The sequence below is a fragment of the Cupressus sempervirens genome, chromosome 2 (genome assembly GCF_028749045.1).
Source record: "Cupressus sempervirens isolate cs-2001-9-10 chromosome 2, ASM2874904v1, whole genome shotgun sequence".
In the NCBI taxonomy this organism is placed as follows: domain Eukaryota; kingdom Viridiplantae; phylum Streptophyta; class Pinopsida; order Cupressales; family Cupressaceae; genus Cupressus; species Cupressus sempervirens.
The window spans coordinates 202,166,955-202,191,372 of record NC_143119.1 but is presented as its reverse complement, the minus strand read 5'-3'; positions in this window follow the sequence as shown (position 1 = coordinate 202,191,372).

Below are 24,418 nucleotides of genomic sequence, written 5' to 3'. Positions count from 1 at the left end.
TTGTTACTTAAAATATGCATTTATATTATCTTGAAATGATTGTTTCCATGAGACTATACATAGATTTTGTCGAAATGCATTCAAATGAAATGTAGATTTCATATAAAGAAAAGAAAAAAGAACTTTAGTACAGTTATTGAAAATCTATATTTTTCTATATAACTAAATGTAGATGTATGTGCTATTGTATAAATGGAAGTTAGTTCTTGATCTTGTAGATAAATTTCCTTATATATATAATTGGGTATGATTTTGAATTCTTATGTCTATCTACATTGGGACAATGCATTCTCTAAGTGGGAAAGGATGTCATAACCCACTTCTTCTCTATCGAATAAATTACTATTATTATTGCCACATGTAGTTTGTTCTAAAAAATTAAATCAAAATGGAAATATTTTGAGTTAATTTGGAATCATTAACAAATATGAAATAATGTTCCACCATGCCCGATAACAAAAAATAATTCATAACTAACATATTATGCCCAATTTCTTGAACCATACTTTTCAGACCGAATTAGTATTCATAGGTATCCTATTAGAGTTTAGGTGGCTGGTTGTCTAACTCACTGACATTGAAAGGAAAATTTAATATTATGGAAATTATTAAGCAATCTACTCTTGGAAATGTCATGGTCATGCTTGAGATCCTTTGTCAAGCAAGCATAGCCAAAGCCCAAGCCAGTGAATTGTAATCAATGGTCTAATGGTTCATTTGCTCCTATTTCTTCTTGTAGCATATGGAATATTATGTACTGCAACCACATGTAAGTTCAAATTTATAGTCTTTAGTTGTGAGAATTGATCCTTTCACCTCTTAATAACATGGATCCAACTTGCCTTTTTCTTTCTTAATAGAATCTGTAAATTTAACTGTTAAGGAGTTGTCTCGCTTGCAAATTTAACTATTAAGAAGTTGTCTCACTTTCAAATTTAACTATTAAGGATTTTTCTCGTTTGCAAATTTAACTTCTTCTTTTTTTATGGCTTGGTGCATTGCATGTGGTTGAGAAGTCTAATATAGCTTTATTTTCCTTTGTTTGCTTCTATTTTTTCTCGTAATGTATGGAGTATTGTGCACTGCAACTAGAGGTAAGTTCAAATTTATCATCTTTAATTTGGACAATTGATACTTTGACCTCTTAATAACATGGGTTCAGCTTGCCTTTATCATTTTTAACATAATTTACAAATTTAACTATTAACGATTTGTCTCACATGAAAATTTAACTGTTAAGGAGTTGTCTCACTTGCAAATTTAACTATTTTTTATGGCTTGGTGCATCGAATGTGGCTAAGAATTCTAATATAGCTTTATTTACTTTTGTTATAGTATTTCTTTGTTGTACACATTAGTAGGTTAAATTGTGCCTTTTTGAATTGGATGTTCGTCCATGAAAAATGGTAGCAGAACAAGGTTTTCTAGAACTCTACGTGAATTATACAATTTCTTGATGGGTGAGATATCTCTATTTCTTTTTAAGATCCAACCCATTTTCTAAACCTTAACTTGACGATGGGTTCCCAAGGAAGGTGACATTTCAAATCGATAGGCAATAGAAATCACTATACCTAATTAGTTGATGTGGCAAGTTCTTTTTCTTGAAGGGGGTTTGGTTTGCATTTGATAGAGACACACATAAAAGGATTTGTTACTTAAATTCATATTCACAAGAGAAAATTCATAGGTTGTGCTATAATAAGGTAGAAAAATTATGTCATCATAGGTTTGGCTGATGAATCCTCAATGACATATAGAACAATTCAGCTTGAGTACTGTTAGGACACTTTGAATAGTTAATTGTCAAAACATACTTGTCTTGAAATTATGTTCATTCTAATAACTTATGTTTGGGTTCTATACGTGGTTAAAGCATTGACTATAAAATCATCAACTGTACCTTGGGAAGCGATATACTAAGCAATGAACTAATTGCCAATTTTTTAGTGATCATTACGATTGGTATTGTAATTTTCTAAATTACCATTTTTATATGTTGTATAAGATTTCCCTTACTCTTAATGAATTTTTTCATTGTGAAGAATGATTAGATGAGATAATTTAATAAGAGGAGTTAAATTTGGTTTTATATGAAACTGCTTAAGGGAAGATATACTTGCATTAACATCTCTCAAAATTATGTCCTAACAATGGGTAGACGGGTGTTGTATGTGAACTATTAGGAAAGGGTAGGAAATAAATATGTTCTATTTATTTCCACTTTTGTGTTGTAATTAAGGTTGAGTGGTTGAGCAAAACTATGTAATGCATATGCATTTTACATGATACTATCGTGGATATCAACAATTCAATCTTGTCCATATCTTGGGGATAATAAAAAACAAGATATCAATATTAGTATACATTGCACTTGCAATATTTAAAATATCATTACAAGTGTAGATGCAACACTTAAGAGCTTATGTTGAAATGAAAATCATATGTGTTAGATATGGAAAATAGAGTACACTTTTAGTCACATTTCATTCATTATATGTTGTCAATCATGGGCAATCTATTATAGATATCTTGTAGTATGACATCTTTTATTACATATAACCACCTCTAAATTATCCTTGTATGATATGGAGTGGATTCTATAAATTGGTTGAAAGTGGTTAAAAATGAGTTGTGTGATACAATTAAAATAAACCATGGATAGATGGTATTACCTAAGTGTATTGTCGACTATGTGTTACACAATTCCATTACTTCTCTTGGTTTTACTTGATTAGACTATCTTGTTGTCGGGCTGGGTATCTTTCATGTCAAGAAAGATTTTGAGGAAGCTTAATAGCTTCGTGGTAGGGTGGTAAAGCACTCCTACAATATTCTCACCCTTGTGTTCTTAAGCAGGTGTTGGAGCTCATTTCAACTTGGTCGTCATGGTTAAACTATTTGGTATATGGTATTAGGTATTGGTTATCTAATAACAAAATTGTGGTTTCTTTTAAAGTTGAGTATATATGTATATGTACCAATTTAGTTAAAGTTAATGATAGTTAATCAACTAATGTTGATTGGTCAATATTCAAAGGACTTGACTGTCGTTGAATTTTTCCACATTTCATGGAGATTGTTGATGTGGCATTGGTTTTGTAGGGGTAGTCATTACATTAGTATTATTTATTTTTAATTTTGAGGTAAAGTAATAGATATAATTTAAATTTGATTAATGTGTAAGAATAATGATTTTTAATCTTTAGTTTAAAATTATATTACAATTTTGAATTGACATATATACTAAATAAAATAATAGTTATAATATGACTAGTATTATAATTCCTATCTAATGAATTTAAAAAATATTAATTTAAATATACATTATAATTAAAACTAAGGAATAGTTACTAATTTCAATCTTCAACAATATTTTATATGTAATGGTTATGGTGAAATTAAATTTTTCTTTGGTTGATCTAATTTAGCACTTATTAATTGATTAATTTTTTCACATTAATCATTTTATTACATTTTAAACATAAAAATTTACTATATATATAAAATCTATTCATCTTCATAACATATTTTGACATTTTTATAAACTATTCATTATAGAATTTTAGAAATCATAATAGACAAACATAAAAATGGTCACCGGTAAGCAAAAGATATGGGATAGAAAATGAGTTGGAGAAAATAACAGCCATAACAATGAAGTGAGACATAAAATTTATATTTAAAAAGAAACATATATCAACAACTCATAAACAACCTCAATACATTCAACCAATTAAAATACAAAAAAATAATTTGTAAAGATTAAAAAGTTAAAAAATTGTCATGTATCTTTTTAAAACAAAAGATAAATAAAAACAATCAAATTAAATGAATTGTAACTAGTAGATTGGAGGTTATTTAATAACTCATTAAAAATTCATAAAATGTCACAATAGTACTTAATCTATTGACAAGTACTAATAAATATCTTATTTTTATCATTTTTTCACCATTGTCAAGTTTATTACCCTTAGAATATGAATAAGCTTGACCTTGATTCTATTACCTTTTTATTATGTAGAAGTAAATAAAAATCTTTAGTTGGAAACTATAAGTAGTCTGTATAGACAAAATTATAAAAAAATATGAAATTTTGATTTGGTGATGAGTTTAAACAACTTAATAATAGATAATATGATTAAATTATTTTTTGAACATTTGTTAGAGATAGAATTTTAGTAGCCTATAAAAAAAATTTTAATATGAAATGTATCCAATGAATGAGAATAAGAATTAAAAAATGACTTCATATAAAAAATAGTTTTCTTTCATGGTCTTCTCTAGTTTATATCAATTAAAAAGGATGTTAAGAAACATGAATAATTAAATATATTAAAAAATATTATTCAAAGTGGACAACTCATAACTCATATGCTTTAGTGAAAGATTGATTTGTGATTATGATAAGAATATATGTTACAAGATAAAACAAATAATAAATTATTTAAATAAATTATATTTTTATTATATAGATTATGTAATAATATTATCTTAAATTTTAAATTTTATTTATAATATGTATATATTACAAGTAATATTATAAATATCTTATAGTATATTTAACTATGATATATTATGATATTGTTAAAAATATAGCAATAATATACATATTATGATATAATAGCTAATAGATTTAATTATTGAATATAGTTTTATTTATTACTAGTTTCATAGTAAAGTATACTATCACTTGAACCATAGGAGGTGCAAGAGAATAGCAAAAAGGCAATTGTGTAAGTATTTTGACTTAGCTACTTATATGCCCAACTATGTAAAATTGAATAGATTATCTAGGTAATTCCTACTATGTGCATCATTTGCCCCAATCAAAGAGTTTTGTTGGCTCATGTAGTCATGGAATGAGAAATAGAGTTGCTCAATAGATAGGTACTCTTGCACAAATTCTTGTCATGGAAGATAGACCTAATAAATCAAGAAATATGAAAAGGAAAGGTAGCTCAACATGCTTGACTAGTAAAAAATCTAGGGAAAACCACCATGGACTATCTTGCTTGTCAAATTTGTAGGGAGCATCAAGTTTTCTGTCATTCATTGTGACATTAAAGGATGCCTCTAAGACAAAGACTTCTTGTCTCCCTTGTCATTTTTCATTGTTGTAAGGAGGCAAGAGTGATTTTCCTTTTAAAGCTTCAACACTCTTTACTATGTTCATAGGAAATCTAATAATTGGAAGTGACAAACTATCGAGTTGAAAAGGAATTGGTTCAAAGCATAATCCCAAGCATCCTTTCATGTTTTGTAGTTTCTTGCTTGATGGTTTAATATTGTATGTGTTGGAAATCCAATTGAAAAGGTAATTATTGAATATCAAAGAGGGAGATTGTTATTAAAAAAATGTTTTCCAATCATTGTCTTCTCATTGATGTCAAACCTACTATGTGTAGGAATGAAAATTTCTTATGAGATTCAAGTACTATGACTTAGTTGATTGATGAAGAGGATTTGATCAATAAGATGTAACAAATCCACCTAAGGGAAAGGTTTAGTTATGATGTTGTAATGAAGTGCAAGGATTAGTTAAGACAATGATTAAATGATGTATTGATAACATACTTGAAGATATAGAGGTTGGTCACACTTAAAAACATTTGAAGAATAAGTTGCAATAAGGTTGACTGCAAAGCTTAAACTAAGTTCATTAGTGGGTGCTGAGCAAGCTAGTTGAAGTTGAGAAAATTCTTAGTTGGAGTCGAGCAAAAGGAAACTCTAGTGTGTGCCGAGTGAACTTCAGGTGGTGAGTGAAGTTCAAGTGTGAAGCAAAGTAATAGGTGTCGAGCATCAAAAAATCTTAGTAGGTGCCAAGTGAATTTCAAGTACCGAGCATTAGTAAAAACATATTTGATGCCGAGTAACACAGTATGTGCTGAGCACCAAAATTTCAATAGTGTCGAGCTACTATATTATTGAAAATGTCAAAGATTCACCAAATCTAAGACGACATAGTTGTTACCTTGAATTTTGTGAACCAATGGGATGATAAGGGTGATGATCTGGTGGCACAAAATTCTAAGTAAACCATTTTTGGGTGAATTCAAAAGGATTATTCAAGAAGTTTCTAGAAGGAACATAATATGGGTTAGATTCAATGAATCCTACCTAACCCATTCGAGCCAAAATCAAAGGAGGGAAGAATCAAGCACGAAAAGAAGTTCCAAACTTCTATTTAAGGAGTCAAAGACCAAGAAACAAGAGCTACTCGTGTGCCAAATTGTGAAGTGATTAGAAGGGTATCAAGGAGATGACATCTAAGAGAAGGAAGAATAGAGCACATAGACTCTACTTTTATAAGTAGTCAAGAAGAGATGATTGTATTGGTAGATTGAGCATGTAGACTCAAGGAGACTAAGTTTGAAAGGAGAGTAAGCTATTAGATTTGTAGAGATTGAAAGCTAGGCAATGTGAAGGAGCTAAAGAGTGATATGAGATCTGCAAGTTAAGTTGTATGCTGCAATTAGGTCAAAACCCCTTATTTTTACTCTCTATAAATTGTATTAGTTAGGGTAAAGGAAAATCTTATGGAATTATGTTGGCCTAACAACCATTTGTAAATCCTTTAATAGGGTGGCATTCCAAGCAAATGTTCTAAAGTCCTCTAACTAGGCACACTTCTAATAGGGTGGATAAATCCTCTAATAAGGTCACATTTAACAGTGTGTTGTAAGCCTTTGACAGGGTGGGCCTTTCATGGGGTATCACTTTAGAAGAGTGAGAATTGAGTAGCATGTTACTTGTGGTTTTTCCCAAATTGGGTTTCCACATAAATCAGTATGTTATGTGTTTATCTTTTCATGCGTTATGCTTGCATGTTGATTTAAAGTAACTTGTTGAATAGGAAAGTTAAAGCTTGGATGAATGAATGGTTGAATGGGTTCACTACACAAAGTGAAAAAGTTTGAATAGGACAGTTGGACCTTGAATAACTGACTCACCCCTGCCTCCCTGCTCTCAGTTATTCTAAAACATTTCTAACAATTGGTATTAGAACTATTTCCTAATTTAGTTTCATGGTACTAGAAGTAGGAAGATCAAGATGCCCAAGATAGAAGTTCCCAAACTTAATAAAGATAACTTTATTGCATGGTAGATTCTAATGAAACTGCACCTTGGATCAATAGGTGATTATCAAAAAACCTCAATTGGAATAAAACATGTAGACCTAGCTACACCACTTTTTTCAAATGATTTTAGCAAAAGGAAGGAATACAATTAGGCAATGCTAGAGATTTCCTCTACACTCAGTTATGTTGAATATGATGACATCAAAGGATATGATACTACATTCAAAATGTGGCAAGCCCTATCAAATATCTATGGATGAGATCATAATGTTTAGAGAGCAAAGAGAGAAAGCCTTAGAGGAAAATTTGATCACATGAAAATGGAGGAAGGTGAAAATGTTTCTCAATATGGATCTATAATAAAGGAAGTGGTAAGTGCAATAAGGAGTCTAGGTGGTCAATTGGAAGAAGAGACTGTCAATAGCAAATTCCTGAGAAATTTGCTCCCTGTCTATGCTATGAGAGTTTGAGCCATCCAAGAGCTAAGGTGTGTTCAAGGAAACACACTAACCTTTGAAGGAATAGTGGGAAGACTTACTGCATTTGAATTGTCCAACTTTGACAACTATAGAATTGAAAACCTTGAATCTAGTTTCAAGGAAAAGATGACATTGAAAGAAAATGAGGAGGTGACATCAAAGAGGAAGAGTAGAAAAGGAAAACATGCATCTAGTTATAGCAGCACAGATGAGGAAGATGTGGAATAGTTGGAAGCACTACTGGCTAGAAGATTCCATAGAGGCAAAAGTAAATTCAAAGCTAAGCTCCCTATCATTTGTTTCAATTACAATGAAGTAGGTCATATAGCTACATAGTTTACATAGAAGAATAATTATAAAGAAGGAAAAAAGTACAAGAATAAAAGAGAAGATGATAGTAGAGATTAAAAAGACAAAGGAAAAAGATGCTACATTGTTGAAGAATATTTTGATAAGAATAATGATGAAGTACTCTATGTGGCCATGAAGGATGAATCAAATAAAGATGAAGATGAAGCAACAACATTGGTAACTTGTGTGAACAAGAATGACAAGTGGATCATAGGCAATGGATGCTCACATCATATAGCAGGAACAAAATTAAGCTCATTACCTTTACTTAGTATGACAGAAATAGTGTTAGATTTGGAAATGATGCTTCATGTCAAATCAAAATAAAAGATTTCATTAAAATTATCGAGAATATTTCATATGATAATGCATACTTTGTTGAAGGATTTAACTACAATTCATTATGTACCACAATTAGGCAATGTAGGCTGCAAAGTAGAAATTGGAAACAAATCTGCCAAGATCTATGACACTGATGGAAATTGGATAGGAAAAGGTGAATGAACTAGGAGTAATCTATTTTACCTAGATATGGAAGATGCAACTTGTCTTGTTGTTAGACTTGATGATGTGTGGTTATGGCATTAAAGTTTGTGTCATGTTAACTTTGACAATTTGATTAGCATCAAGAAAAATAATAAGGCTAGAGGGTTACCTAAATTGAAGAAACCTGAAAACACAATGTGCAAAAATTGTCAACCAGGGAAGATGACTAAGTCTAGTTTCACAAGAAAAACATATACTTCCAAAGAAGTTAGTCCATACAAACTTATGTGGTCCAATAGAAGTGCAAAGCTACCTAGGAGACAAATACATAATGCTATTTGTAAATGACTATTTAAGGATGATGACTACTATTTTTTTAAAGAAAAAATTTGATGCATTTCAAATGTTTAATTGGTATTTGGCTAGAGTTGAAAATGAAACACGAAAGAGTCTAAAGTGCCTAAGATTAGATAGAGGAGGTGAGTTTACATCAAAAGAATTTGAGATGTTCTGCAATGACAAAAGTATCAAAAGGCAAACATCAACACCAAGAACTCCACCATAGAATGGTATTGCTGAAAGAAAGAATAGATCAATAATAGTCTATGCAAGAATGTTGATGATGGAGAAAAATATTGCTCTAAAGTAGTAGAGAGAAGCTGCAAGTATTGTTGTTTACACCCTAAATAGAGTCAAACTCAAGAAAGGAACAAATGCAACACCTTTTAAATTATGGTATGGTCACTCACCTAATGTTAAACATTTCAAAGTATTTGGTTGCAAATTCTATATTCTTAAAGACACTAGAAATGGTCAGTTTGATGCAAAAAGTGATGAAGAAATATTTCTTGGATACTCCACTAGAAGTAAGGCATATAAGTGTTTGAACAATAACATTAACAAGATTGTAGAGAGTGCAAATGTAAATTTTGGTGAGCATGCAGAAGGTCAAGTTGATGAATCCATGAAACTAGAAGATTATAAATCTTTTTAATATTTCTATGAAGGAATGACTATTGAAAACAATGTTGCAAATCAAATTGGGAATCAATAACAAATTTTAGTATCAACTGAGTCACAACCCATGAATGCCAAGCTACATTCAAAAGTCGAGTTGTAAAATGAAGAAAATGCACATTCTAATTCTAAAAATAGTACACATGAAAGAGATGATGAAATATCAGAAGGAGAAGAACAAAATGATTTTGAAGTTGGAGGATTAAACATGGAAAGAACAGAACCAAGATTAACCAAGTATGTGAGAAGACATCATCCTACAGATCAAATCATTGGTGACAAGGATGGTAGACCAATGACAAGGAATAGAGTAAGGGATGAATCATGTATGTTGAGCAAGGTTGAACCCATAATAGTGAAAGATGCACTACAAAATGATGACTAGTATAAAGCTACAGAAGAAGAGATAGACTAGATTGAGAAGAACAAAACATGAACCCTAGTTATGAGACTAGCTAATAAGAATGTAATTGGTAGTAAATAGGTGTTTAGAAACAAACTTGATGAGAATGGTGAGATCACAAGAAACAAAGCCAAACTAGTTTTCAAAGGCTATGCACAAGAAGAAGGATTGGATTATGGGGAAACATTTTCCCTTATTGCAAGAATGGAAGGAGGAGAACCTTACTTGCATATGCAACTTACAAAGGTTTCAAAGTCTACCAAATGGATATCAAGTCTAGTTTTCTAAATGGTATACTAGAAGAAGAAGTCTACATAGAACAGCTAGAGTGATATGTTGATGACAACAACAAGGATATGGTTTGAAAATTGCATAAGGCACTCTATGGTCTAAATCAAGCACCTACAACATGGTACGAGAGATTGCACAAATATCTTATTAAGAATGGATTTGAGAGAACAAATGACCAACAATTTTTATATCAAAGTAAAACAAGGTAAAGATATTTTGATATCAGAAATCTTTATTGATCTGATATAATATTTGGAGGAAAAGATGTTCTATGCAAAGATTTTTCTGATCAAATGAAACATGAGTATGAAATATCAATGTTTGGAGAAATCAAGTTCTTTGTTGGTTTACAAGTACACCAATTAAAGAACTATATATTTTTGGCCCAATCAAAATACATCAAAGAGATACTCAAGACATTTGGATTGGAAGACTGAAAACTAGTCAGCACACCAATGGAAATTGGACATAAGCTATCCAAGAATGATGAATCAACTAAAGTGAATTAGACAATATATAGATTAATGATTTGGAAAGTTGGATTATGTTATACATAGTAGACCAAACATTGCATTAGCAGTTAGAATAGTGGGAAGAATTTTTGCAAATCCAAGACAAAATCACCTGATGGCAGTAAAGGGAATATTGAGATACTTAAAAGGAACTGATGACTTTGGTTTGTATTACAAGAGTGAAAATTTTGAGCTAAGAGCCTACACTAATGCAAATTGGGGATGTAATATTGATGATAGAAAAAGAACCACTAGAGGAGCACTTTTCTTGGGAAAAAGACTGATTACATGGACTAGTAAAAAATAAAGTTATACTTCATATTCCACTATTGAAGTTGAATATGTTGCAAATACTATAACTTGCACCAATTTTGTATGGATTAAACATTTGTTACAAGGTATGAAGGAAGAGGCAAATAAACCTATGATACTTTATTGTGACAATACAAGTTCTATCAACATATCAAAGAATCCTGTAATGCATGCTAAAACCAAGCATATTGCAATCAAATATCACTATGTAAGAGAATTGGTGGAAGATAAGCAAGTGAAGATGGAATATGTTAGCTCAAAGGAATAGATTGTTGACATTTTCACAAAAGCACTACCTAAAGATATTTTTGAGTATCTTGGAGATAAGTTAGGGGTGATACCCCTAACCAATGCTACTTGAAGTGCAAGACTGCCCTGGAACAAATGAGTTGATTGTTAAAATATTACACATTGATGCAGAGGATACCTACTTTAGGATTCATGCCTAAAGTAATCAAAGTATATAATCTAAAAAATCAATCACAAGAAAGGTGACAAAGGGAGAAAGTGAAAGAACCTAAAAATTCTACACTTGTATATTAAGATGTTGAAATAGTATGTCTTTGGCATTGTTGTCAAAGAGGGAGAAGTAAAGCAAAAACTGATCAACAATATGAGGGAGAAAGTGTAGAAACTGATCAGAATAGAGAATAGTAGCAGATGAGCAATGCATACAAAGGGAGAAATTGTAAGCAGGAAGAAAGGAAAGAAAAAGAATACAATAGCTAAGAGGGAGAAGTTAGCATAAAGAGGAAGATGTGAAAACTGATGGTAACACAATTACTTTTTGGCATTTGACTTATTGTTCTAACCTAGTTAACTCGTTTAAATAGTTTAGTCTAATGGTTGATCAGTTTGGTTTGCCATGAATGCCAAAGAGGGAGATTGTTGGAAATTGGATTGAAAAGGTCTTTGTTGAAGATCAAAGAGGGAGATTGTTATTAAAAGAATGTTTTTCAATCACTATTTTGTCATTGATGTCAAACATGCTATGTGTAGGAATGATCATTGCTTATAAGATCCAAGTACTATGAATTAGTTGATTGATGAAGAGGATTTGATCAACAAGATGTAACAAAAGAATCTAAAGGAAAGGTTGAGTTATGATGTTGTAATGGAGTGCAAGGATTAGTTAAGACAATGATTAAATGATGTATTGATAACATACTTGAAGATATAGAGGCTAGTAATACTTAGAAACATTGGAGGAATAAGTTGTAATAAGGTTGATTGCAAAGCTTAAACTAAGTTCATCAGTCAGTGCCAAGCAAGCTAGTTGAAGCCGAGAAAATTCTTAGTTGGAGCCAAGAAAAAGGAAAATCTAGTGGGTGCTGAGTGAATTTTAGGTGCTGAGTGAAGGTCAAGTGCCAAGCATAGTAATAGGAGCTGAGCATCAAAAAATCTTAGTAGGTACAAAGTGAACTTCAGGTATCAAGCATCAGTAAAAATGTAGTTGATGTTGAGTAACATAGTATGTGCCGAGCACTAGAATTTCAATAATGCTGAGCTGTTGCATTATTGAAAATGTCAAAGATTCATCTAATCTAAACCAACATAGTTGTTACCTTGAATTTTGTGAACTATTTGGATGATAAGGATGAGCTGGTGGCAGATAATTCTAAGTAAAAAAAAATTTGGTGAATTCAAAAGGATTATTCAAGAAATTTCTAGAATGAACATAATATGGGTTAGATATAATGAATCCAACCAAACCCATTTGAACCAAAATCAAAGGAGGGAAGAATCAAGCAGGAAAAGAAGTTCCAGACTTCTATTTAAGGAGTCAAAGACCAAGACGCAAGAGCTATTGGTGTTCCAAATTATCAATTGATTAGAAGGGTGTTAAGGAGAAGGAAGAATAGAGCATGGAATCTCTACTTTGATATGTGGTCAAGAAGAGATTATTGCACTAGTACATTGAACATGGAGACTCAAGGAGACTAAGCTTGAAAGGAGGGCAAGCTATCAAAGTTGTGGAGATTAAAAGCTAGGGAATGTGAAGGAGCTAAAGAGTGATCTGAGATTTGCAAGTTAAGTTGTATGCTACAATTAGGTCAAAACCCTTTATTGTTACTCTCTAGAAATTGTATCAGTTAGGGTAAAGGAAAATCTTATGGAGTTAGGTTAGCCTAACAACCATTTGTAAATACTTTAATAGGGTGGCATTCCAAGTGAACATTCTAAAGTCCTCTAACTAGGCCCACTTCTAATAGGGTGGATAAATCCTCTAACAAGGTCACATTTAACAGTGTGTTGTAAGCCTTTAAAAGGCCAGGCCTTTCACAAGGTATCACTTCAGAAGAGTGAAAATTGAGTAGCATGTTACTAGTGGTTTTTCCCAAATTGGGTTTCCACATATATCACTATTTTATGTGTTGATCTTTTCATGTGTTATGCTTGCATATTGATTTACAGTAACTTGATAAATAGGAAAGTGAAAGCTTGGATGAATGAATGGTTGAATGGGTTCACTACACTTAGTGAAAAAGTTTAAATAGGATATTTGGACCTTGAATAACTAATTCACACCCCCCTCTCAGTTATTCTAAAGAATTTCTAACATTAAGAACTATCAAGTGAACCCTTCCCACACATTACTATTTAATCTTGGACATAAAACTCTAGTTCCTCCCTATTGGCTTATCATTTGATAGAATTTTAACAACCTCTTAAAGATGAGAATACCTAGGAGTTAGCTAGAAGCCATAATTAGTACTCTAAAAAGAAAATCAAAAGGACTGTTACCCATTTTCACACCTCGCCAAATTTCTAATTTTAAATGACTTACTCACCAATGGCTAGTATGCAAAGTTAATATTATTTTAAGGTCTGATCAAATTTATGATATGTTTTTCTTTGTCAGCATGCATCTTTCCTCACCCTCAGATCTCCTTAGATTTATGACCCTCATTACGTCGCCAAGGAAAGTTGCTTAAGAGATATGCTATGTGATGTAGCAAGCGATTACCACATGTATCAATGGACCTTGTCCAGTAGAGGTGGTCTATTTTTGTTCTTTGGCACCAAGTTTTTTAAAAGGTTACTGACACTTGCTACCTCGGTACAAGAAATTTCAAGTATTTCACCATTAGTGACATAGCAAGCCACGAGGAATCAACTGCCAGTGGGACCACATTCGGCATGGAGGGTAAGGCACTCGGGAAGGATCCTGACCATCAGATCATGCAAAATCAATAATCCTTGCTGACTCGCGAAAGAGAGTTGTAGGTGGTTTAGGCTATGTGACTTAGTGAGAACTGGGCCCACCACTCCTGAGAAGATTTCGGGCAACTTCTCCACCCTTGATCCAATCTCAAATCGACAGCTATGATTGACTCTCTTTGGGAAATTGCATGTTGTTTGCCCATAGCGACTTGGCAAAATGGGACCCACTAGATGTTTAGCATGTCGGTTGTAGGATCCTAACTGCCAAATCAACTCAGATCGAGTCCTCTCATTTACTCGCTATGGGAAGATACATAGAGTTTAAGTATAATGATTTGGCAATGTGTTGCCACGTGTCCCTATGGATCCCATTTCTCTTGGCAGGCCGCAAAAGACAGAACATTACTATGCCAAGCTGGAAAAAGGCCAAGTTTTTATTGGTTAACTACTTGATATAGTGGGTGTATTTTTAGGACCCTCAGATGATGCAAGATCTATGGTCCTCACTATCTTGTTGTAGAAAGATACTCGAGAGATATTCATAGCGAGATAGTGATTTGAGGACATGTGTCCTCGTGGACCTAGGTGGGTGATGCTATGTTTAATAGTTAGCGGCTGTCGGTTAGTATAACACTGCAGTCAGGGTTTGCAAGGATGGTGTAGTTAAGTGATAAAAGGAGATGGTCAACATGAGAGGACCTTGCGAGGTGGCAAAAGGATGAAAGACTATTGGTCCACATGGCTCATCCTGGCATCAAGGCTAAGTTGACTAGGTTGACTTGCTGATTTCTGAGCCAAAAATAGGGGAAGGCCAAGGTTTTATATGAAGTTGATTTCATGATCAATTCTAACCACCCCAAAATGAATACAAAAATGTGGGAGAACACTCCACCGCTTCCCAGTTGATCCATTTACTTGGTCAAAGCAGTAATGGTGTCATTTTTTTCTTCTTGAGGCATCTTTTGAGAACAATATCATATTTCATGGTACTTGAAGACATGCAAAGATCAAGATTTCCTCTGATTTGTTGCATGATTATTCTCCATAGGGCTTGATGGCGGTGGTTGCAGGATATTTTTGAGGGAATATATTAGTTATGCTTACACTATAAAGGCAAATTTTGTGTATTTTGTAAAGTCAATCATTCTCTATTTTTTCTCTACTGTTGCTCTGCAACCCCAGTGTAAAATTCCCCTGCCTCTAAACTGTATGACATTCTGCTATATTCTCTTTCAGCCAATGGTATGAAAGTGCATAACTCTTTGCCTTCATCATTGTTTTGTGAAAATCAGTAATCTGCATGACTATATCTCTTTTAGCCTATGAATGATATATAAGTGAATCTTCTATTTCCTTGTGACATTCATCTTGGTCTTCTGATTTGCATGTGGTTATTTGATTGAAATAAGTTTGAATGTGTAATATCTCGAGTTTCATTCTGGTTCAATAGTGCATATATGGGAAGAGATTGGTCTACACACTCTATTTTGGTGCATCACCTCTTTAGACTAGATTATGTAGATTTTCTTTCGTGCTCTCCTTCTCTCTTCTCCTATCCAAGAGTAGTTAGGTGCATCCTGATAGTAAGAGGAAGCCGGCCTTCTTCGAAGACTCAACCTCATAGTTCAAGTCCCATACCTTGGAGGTTGTTTCCATGTTTCACTAGGTTTTCCTCATGCATAGGCTCTGGACAAGGGTGGAAACCTAAGTGACAATAGTTCTTGGCATGCCTGGTGGGACTACAAATCAAAGATTCAAATCAGTTTTAGAACCTCCACTGATCATACCAACAATTTTTGGCATGCCCAATGGGACTACAAATCAAAGATTCAAATCAGTTTTATAACCTCCACTAGTCATACCAACAATTTTTGGCATGTCTGGTGGGACTCATCTTCTCAGAAAACTTCAAGCCTACTGGTGTCAAAAGGGAAGATTTCAACATTAATAACTGAAGAGATAGTACTGGCTTTAGTGTTCAAGCCTTCAAGAGGCTCATTCTTCAAAGTATTTGGGTGACTCTGAGCTTCAATACATATCTAGTTCCAAACCAAAGTTGAAGTGATACATGCCTAGAGCTGAAACAAGGGCACCTTCTCGAGGTAAGTTTCATTATCAAAAACTTTCACTTTCAAATCCTAGAAGAAGGAAGGCTAGAATATCTTTATCACCAGTTAGGAGTGTAGTAGTAACAAATACCCCTACAAGATCTATCTCTAATACTCTTGCTATTAGATCTCAGCCTAGATTGCCATCAACACATATCAATAGATCACTTGTCTATATAGTGTTGCCTAGAGATCATACTTTTGCCACCTTTAATGGTGGGAGCCCTCTCTTATTAGCCCAAAGGAATGATATACTAATAGATGCTCTCGAAAGTATACTTGAGTTTACTGGTGAGACTTCTATCTCTCCCTTAGAACATATTCAAGAGGTTGCAAATGTTCATAATATTCATGGTGTTATAGAGGATGATGTTGTAGTTAGGCTTTTAGCCTTTTCTTTGAAAGGAAAAGCTCTACAATGGTATAGAGGTTTAGCTCATGGTTCTATAAAAAATTGGGATGGATTAGGAGCAAGATTGTGCAAACATTTTAAGGATAAAAGTGACTACTTGTCACTTTTAGAGCAGTTGACTACTATAAAAAGAGCCCCCCATGAATGTATGACTAATTTTAATTATAGACTTCAAAAGACATGGGATAGAATACCTACTTTAGTGAAGCCTACCCCTAGTAATGTCATCTTGCATTATCTAAGAGCTTTTAACAGTGATATTGCCACCACAATCCAAACTATGTGATGAGATACCTTACCTAATGCTTATGAAATAGCAATAAAATCAGAGAACACCCTAATACAAGGAGGTAAGTTAGCTCCAAGGCCTCGTATGCCTTTCTTTCTTGATGTTTCAAATTATCAACCAGCAATGGCTCCCCTTCCCACAACTTCTACATCTCAATCCCTTGTCCCAGTCCATCAAGCTTCCACATCCTCAAATGAGATAGATGAAATCAAGGAAATGATGCAATCTATGATGCTGAATATAAATAAGGAGTTAAAGGATCATGGAAGGGAGTTAAAAGAGCAAGGGAAGAGGCCAGAGGATAATTCCTCTATAATACAAAAAGTGAGCAACAAGGTGGTGACTTTAGATAGACAACAACCTCATGAATTGCAATATCAGACTCCAAGCGGTGGTAGGCCTCCAAATCCTAATCATTGGAATAATTCCTTTGATCAAAATAGGCAAGGTGGCCATGCTACAACCTCAAATGCAAACCAAAGTAGGGCCATAGTCCCTCAAAAAAATATGGCTCAAGATCACGATTTTTGTCCATCTTGCATCTACTCTTATGCCTATTGCATGTGTCAAAAGGTTGAATCTTTTGTGGCCTTGACAGTCCAAGAACCCGTAGCAAAAAAATCATACAAAGAGGACCAATGTAAAAATTCCTTAGATATGCAAAGACAAGGAGATTTCGCTTTTATAAATCATCAGATGGAGGAGCATTGTAATGTAAAATAGGATTCCATTGCTCATAACACTAGAAGCAAAAGAAGAGCTATGGAAGAGATTGTCCTTGCTCCTCCTAATTAGGCCTCAACTTCAAATGCAACATCTCATGATCAAGCAGCAAATAACCAATCAAGTACCTTTCAATGGAAAAGGAAAAATCATGGTAGAAAATATGCAAGTGATCCTCAGGTGATTCCACCTCAACCTCATACAATTGCAGCTCCCAAAGTCCCTACCAAAGCACCTACTATGCCATTCAGTGTGGTAGAGTAGATAAAGAAGACAAATGTGAATATCTCTATGTGGGATGTTATTGCTACTATACACATGCAAAAGAGGTTGTTGTAACAAGAATTGGAAAGAATTGAACCAAAGGATCAGACACCCAACATTGAAAGTGCCACAAGTCTAGTACAACCATCAAGGGAGGTAGAAACAAGCAAAAAGGTTAGACCTCCTCCATTATATGTTTCTCTAATTATAGGAGGCAAACTCGTCCATAATTTCATGATTGATTTAGGGTCTAGCAGTTTAGTGATGCCTAGGTGTGTTGTTAATGCTTTAGGAATGAAATATGAGCCCATTGTCAACGATGTATTACAGATTGATGGTAGTACAGTCAAGACTTTAGGAATCCTTAAGAATGTGGAGATGGCCTTACATGCATGCCCTAGTTGTACTGTAACCCAAGATATCTCTGTTGCTAAGGTCAAGCTATATTTTGCCATCTATCTATCAAGAGACTTTATTACCCAAATAGGTGGTTTCATATCTTTTGATTGGTCATATATGTCTTTTAAGATGAGATATGCAGCCAATGCTTCAATTAGAGCAGAGCCTCAAGCCATACATCATACTAAAACTTACACTCCCAACCCCATCAACATGAATTGCCCTATTCTAGAGATGGATGAGAGTGACATAGTGAAGGAGCTCACTACTTCCCTAGCAGCGATACCTAATTTTTTCTTGGATGAGTGGGCTAATGCATATCAATTTGACCATATGTCAGAAACCCTTGAGATAGGCCTCAATACATATTGTATAGTGGAAATGGATGCTCTAGTTCCCAATCTTGTGGGTACTAAAGAGGATACAAGTGGGATATGGAGTATGTACTTTGATGGATCAAAAAATAAGAATGGATCAAGGGATGGTGTGATGTTGATTTCTCCTGCACAAATAAGATACTACTTCTCCTTTAGGCTCTAATTCAATTGCACCAATAATGTAGCCAAGTATGAATCCTTGATTCAAGGTCTCCTACTTACTCAAAAAAGAGGAATTCAAGCCTTAAGAGTTTATGGAGATAGTGAGTTTGTGGTTAATCAAGTGAGAAATCAGAACATCACCAAGAGTGGTTTGCTCAAGTCTTATAAAAATATAGTGTGGGATATGCTTGAAGGTTTTAATGCATTTAACATCTAGAGAATCCCTAGAAAAGAAAATAGACATGCTGATATACTTGCAGTAGTAGGTGCATCTTATGATGTGCCAAGGAATCTTGAGGAGGAGAAGAAGCAACAAATCAAAGTGGTAGTAAGGCCTGCCATCCCGAATAATAACACCCATTGGCAAGTGTTTGAGTTTGATGAGAAAATTGTGAGCTTCTTGCAGAATGAGTCACAATTTTTAGGTAGAAATTAGTCAAGACTGCAAGATCAGTATGGTGATAAGATAATTCATCTCAGCTCTAACAAGTTGCCTAAGGGTCTCATTACCTTAGAAAGTTCCTTCAATCCTGATGATCAATCAAGAAACAGAGGCATGAACCTAGCTACTGATGAAGATGATCACATTCCATTCATGGTTGCTAATGGGAAGTCCTTAAACATGGGTAAGGTATGGTCTAAAATTGAATAAGAAAATTTTGTTCTCTATGTCAAGAATTTAATGATGTATTTGCTTGGACATATGACAATTTAAAGGGTTTTGACCCAAGGTTATTTCAGCATACCATAGATCTAGTTGATAATGTGAAACTAGTAAGACAAAAGCAAAAGCTAGTGAATCCTAAGATTTAACCTTTAATGAGGAAGGAGATATCCAAATTGATTGAGGCCAACATAATTTTCCCTATCAAACACTCATCATGGGTAGCAAACCTTGTCCCTATTAGGAAGAAGAATGGAGAAATTAGATTGTGTGTGGACTGTAGGGACCTTAACCAAGTGTCCCTCAAAGATCACCATCCTCTCCCTTCTATGGAGCAGATTTTGTCCAAGGTTATGCTTCAAAGAGGTTTTCATTTCTTGATGGATTCTCTGGCTACAATCAAGTGCTAGTTAAGGAGGTTGATAGGTATAAGTCTACATTTACCACTAAATGGGGTACTTATGCTTATTGCAAGATGCCTTTTGAGCTAACTAATGTAGGTGCTACATTTTAGAAAGCAATGGAGATGGCTTTCAAGAATTTGATTGACAAGTTTGTCTTTGTTTACCTTCATGATATCACTATATATTTAAAGAATGTAGAAGATCATTTTGATCATCTAAGATAGGTATTCTTAAGATGTAGAGAGTTTGGGGTTTCCCTTAACCCAAGTAAGTGTGTCTTTGCTACTAATCAAGGAAAATTATTAAGACACATTGTATGTAAGGATGGCTTAACCATTGATCCAAAGAGAACAAAAGCAATACTTGCCCTCCCTCTTCCTAAACACAAGAAAAGGCTGAAAATTTTCTTGGGTAGGATAAATTTTGTGAGAAGATTTATCCCTAATCTTTCTACCATGGTGAAACCTCTTACAGCTATGCTCAAGAAAGGTATGGTGTTTGCATGGACCAAGGAAGGGAAGGAAAGTTTTGAAGAGATCAAGGCAGCCATAGCCTCAGCCCCTACTCTCATGAATCCAAAGTTTGAGAAGGATTTCATTCTTTATACTCTAGCTAGTGAGTCAAGTATCTCGTCTATCTTGACTCAAAAAAATGACAAGAATGAGGAGCAACCCATAGCTTTCTTTAGTGAAGGGCTTAAGGAAAATGAAGATAAGTACAATTATGTAGATAAGCAAGCCCTTGAGGTCATCAAATCTTTAAAGAAATTTAGACACCTCCTATCCCATAATAAGATTCTTTTGCTAGTACCCCATGCCAATCTAAAGGATTTCCTTTTGAATAAAGATATTAGTGAGATGAGAGCTAGCTGGATTACTAAGGTAATGGAATATGATGTTGACATTCAAATTACCAAGCTAATAAGAGGGAGGGGGATGTGTGAATAGATGCTATCATCTCTAGAACCTGATGAGGAGGCTGCCATGATACTAACAGAGCAACAAGAGCTGAGAAATAATTACCCAAAGAGTTGGATGGATGACATGAAGAGTTTCTTGCTAGGGAATGGATACCCTCAAGGATTAGATAGAATTAAAAGGAGATAGTATAGATTACAGTCAATTCCTTATGTCATAGTTGATGGTATCCTATTCAAAAGAGATTTTAATGGAGCCCTACTAAGGTGCCTTGATACAAACCAGGCTAAAAGAATGATTAAATAACTTCATGATGGTCTTGATGGTGGTCATTTCTCAGCAAGGAAAACTACCATGAAGATCATGAGGGCTGGTTACTTTTGGCCGTCCTTGTTCCATGATTGTCATAGGCATGTAAGGAAGTGTGAAAAATGCACCTTCTTCTCTAGCAAACAAATGCTTGCAGCTCTTCCTCTTCATCCTATCCAAGTGGATCAGCCTTTTTCTCAATGGGGATTGGATTTCATAGGTCCTATCAACCGTCCTTCTAGTTTTGGCCACAAATGGATTTTGGCTGCTATAGATTACTTCACCAGATGGACAAAGGCAATTGCATTGAAGGATGCTACTGAATCCTTAGTTGTTGAGTTCCTTGATGGAATTGTGACCAAGTTTGGTTCCCCTTCAACCATCATTTTAAATAATACAAAATCTTTTGTTCGAGCTCAGATTTGTACATGGGCGGTGGATCATAATATCTATTTGAGCACTTCCTCAAATTACTATCCTCAAGGTAATTGCATGGCTAAATTGTCTAACAAGAACTTGATCATAATCATGAAAAGGACAATAGAGGATAACCAGAGGTGTTGGCATAAAAAATTAAGGACACCTATGTGGGCTGATAGGATAACACCTAAAAGATCAGTAGGGAATTCTCCATTCATGTTGGTATATGGTAGAGAAGCAAGACTTCCAATTTCATTGGAGTTCCCAACCCTAGAGTTAGCTCATCAGTCAAAATTGATTGAAGATGATGCCATGATAGTGATAATGGAAGAACTGATGGAGCTAGAAGAAAAGAGAAATCAGGCCACGTAGACCCTAGAGACACATCAATGACAGATGAAGAGGAACTTTGACAAAAAAGGCTAGGGTGAAAATCTTCAGGGAGGGAGATTTGGTTCTGAAATGGGATGCAGATAGGGAAAAACTAGGAAGACACTAAAAATTTGACACACTTTGGAGTGGCCCCTACCTGATTGAAAGTTTTAAACAGGCCAATGCTTTTGAATTAAGCAGGCCTAGTGGTGAAATCCTGCCCATCCCAGTCAATGGGATCTATCTCAAGCCATGTTTTTGATAGGGTTTGAGATCCCATGTACATAGTTAGAGTAGTTTTCTTCTATTGGTTTCCTGCTTTCCAAGAAGTACATGAGCACAAGCTTCTCTCTGAGAGGTAGCTAGTTTTCTCAAAGTTTTGAAGGTTTTTTGGTCTCTAGTTGCAGAGGAGCAGAGACAAAGTTTTTAGTGTTTTCTCTTGCAAAGGTAGGGGTAAGATTTTGCAATGCACAAGATCCACATTTTTTTGACTTTGTAGTCCAATGGATGCTTCATGCCACTGGTCATACACATAGCTAGCTTGCATCTCCTATGAGTTACTAGAAATGTTACCCATTTTCATGCCTTGCCAAATTTCAAATTTCAAATGACTTACCCGCCAATGGCTAGTATGCAGAGTTAATATTATTTTAACACCTGATCAAATTTATGATATGTTTTGCTTCATTGATGTGCAAATTTCCTCACCCTTAGATCTCCTTTGATATATGACCCTTGTTATGTCGCCAAGGAAAGTTGCTCAGGAGATATGCTATGCGACATAACGAGCGATTGCCACGTGTATTGGGAGACCTCGTCCAGCAAAGGTGGTATTTTTTTGTTCTCCGGCATTGAGTTTTTTAAAAGGTTATTGGCACTCACTACCTCGCTACCAAAAATTTTAGGCATTCTACCATTAGTAACATAGCGAGCCACTGAGAATCAACCATTGGTGGGATCACATCTGACATGGAGGGTAAGGTGCTCAGGAAGGATCCTAACTATCAGATCATATGAAATCAGCAGTCCTTATTGAGTTGCCAAACAGAGTTGTAGGTTGTTTAGGCTATGCAACTTAGTGGGAACTAGGCCCACCACTCCTCAAAAGGTTTTGTGCAACTTCTCCACCCTTGATCTGATCTCAGATCGACAGCTATAGCTGACTCACTTTGGGAAATTGCATGCTATTTTCCCATAGCGACTTGGCAAAATGGGACCCACTAGATGTTCAGCATGCCAGTTGCAAGATCTTGACCACTGGATCAACTCAGATTGATGGATCTCATTTGCTTGCTATGGGAAGATACACAAAGTTTAAGTATAACAAGTTGGCGATGCACTGCCACGTGTCCCTGTGGGTCCCATTTCCCTTGGCAGGCCGAAAAAGCAAGAACATTGAAGTGCCAAGCTAGAAAAAGGCTGGGTTTTCATTGGTCAACTGCCTGACAGATTGGGTCTATTTTCAAGACCATTAGATGATGCAAGATCTATGGTCCCCGCTATCTCGTTGTAGAAAGATGCTTAGGAGATATTCATAGCGAGATAGCGATTTGAGGACACGTGTCCTCATGGGCCTAGGAGGGTGATGTTAAGTTTAACAGTTAGCGGCTAGTAGTTAGTATAACACTGTGGTCAGGGTTTGCAAGGATAGTGTAGTTAAGTTATAAAAGGAGATGGTCAACACAGGAGGACTTTGCGAGATGGAAAAAGGATGAAGGATTGTTGGTCCATGTGGCTCATCCTGGCATCGAGGTTTAGTTGACTAGGTTGACTTGCTGATTCGTGAGCCAAAAATAGGGGAAGGCCAAGGTTTTACATGAATATGATCTTCATGATCGATTCTAACCACCCTGAAATGAATGCAAAATGTTGGAAAACATTCCACCGCTTCCCAGTTGATCCATCAACTTGGTCAGAGTAGTAATGGCATTGTTTCTGTCTTCTCGAGGCATCTTTTGATAGCAAGATCAGATTTCATGGTACTCAAAGACATGCAAAGATCAGGATTTCCTCATATTTGTTCCATGATTATTCTCCATAGGGCTTGATGGCAGTGGTTGTAGGATATTTTGGAGGGAAAATTTAGTTATGCTTGCACTATAAAAGAAAATTTTGTGTATTTTGTAAAGGTCAATCATTCTCTATTTTTTCTTTACTATTGCTCTGCAACCCCAGTGTAAAATTCCCCTACCTCTGAACTGTATGACATTTTGCTATATTCTCCTCCAGCCAATGGTATGAAATTGCAGAACTCTTTGCCTTCACCATTATTTTGTGGAAATTAGTAATCTGCATGACTGTATCTCTTTCAGCTTGTGAATGATATATAAATGAATCTTTTATTTCCTTGTGTCATTCATCTTGGTCTTTTGATCTGCATGTTGTTATTTGATTGAAATAAGTTTGAATGTGTAATATCCTAAGTTTCATTCTAGTTCAATAGTGCATATATGGGCAAAGATTGGTCTAAACACTCTATTTTGGTGCATCATCTCTTTAG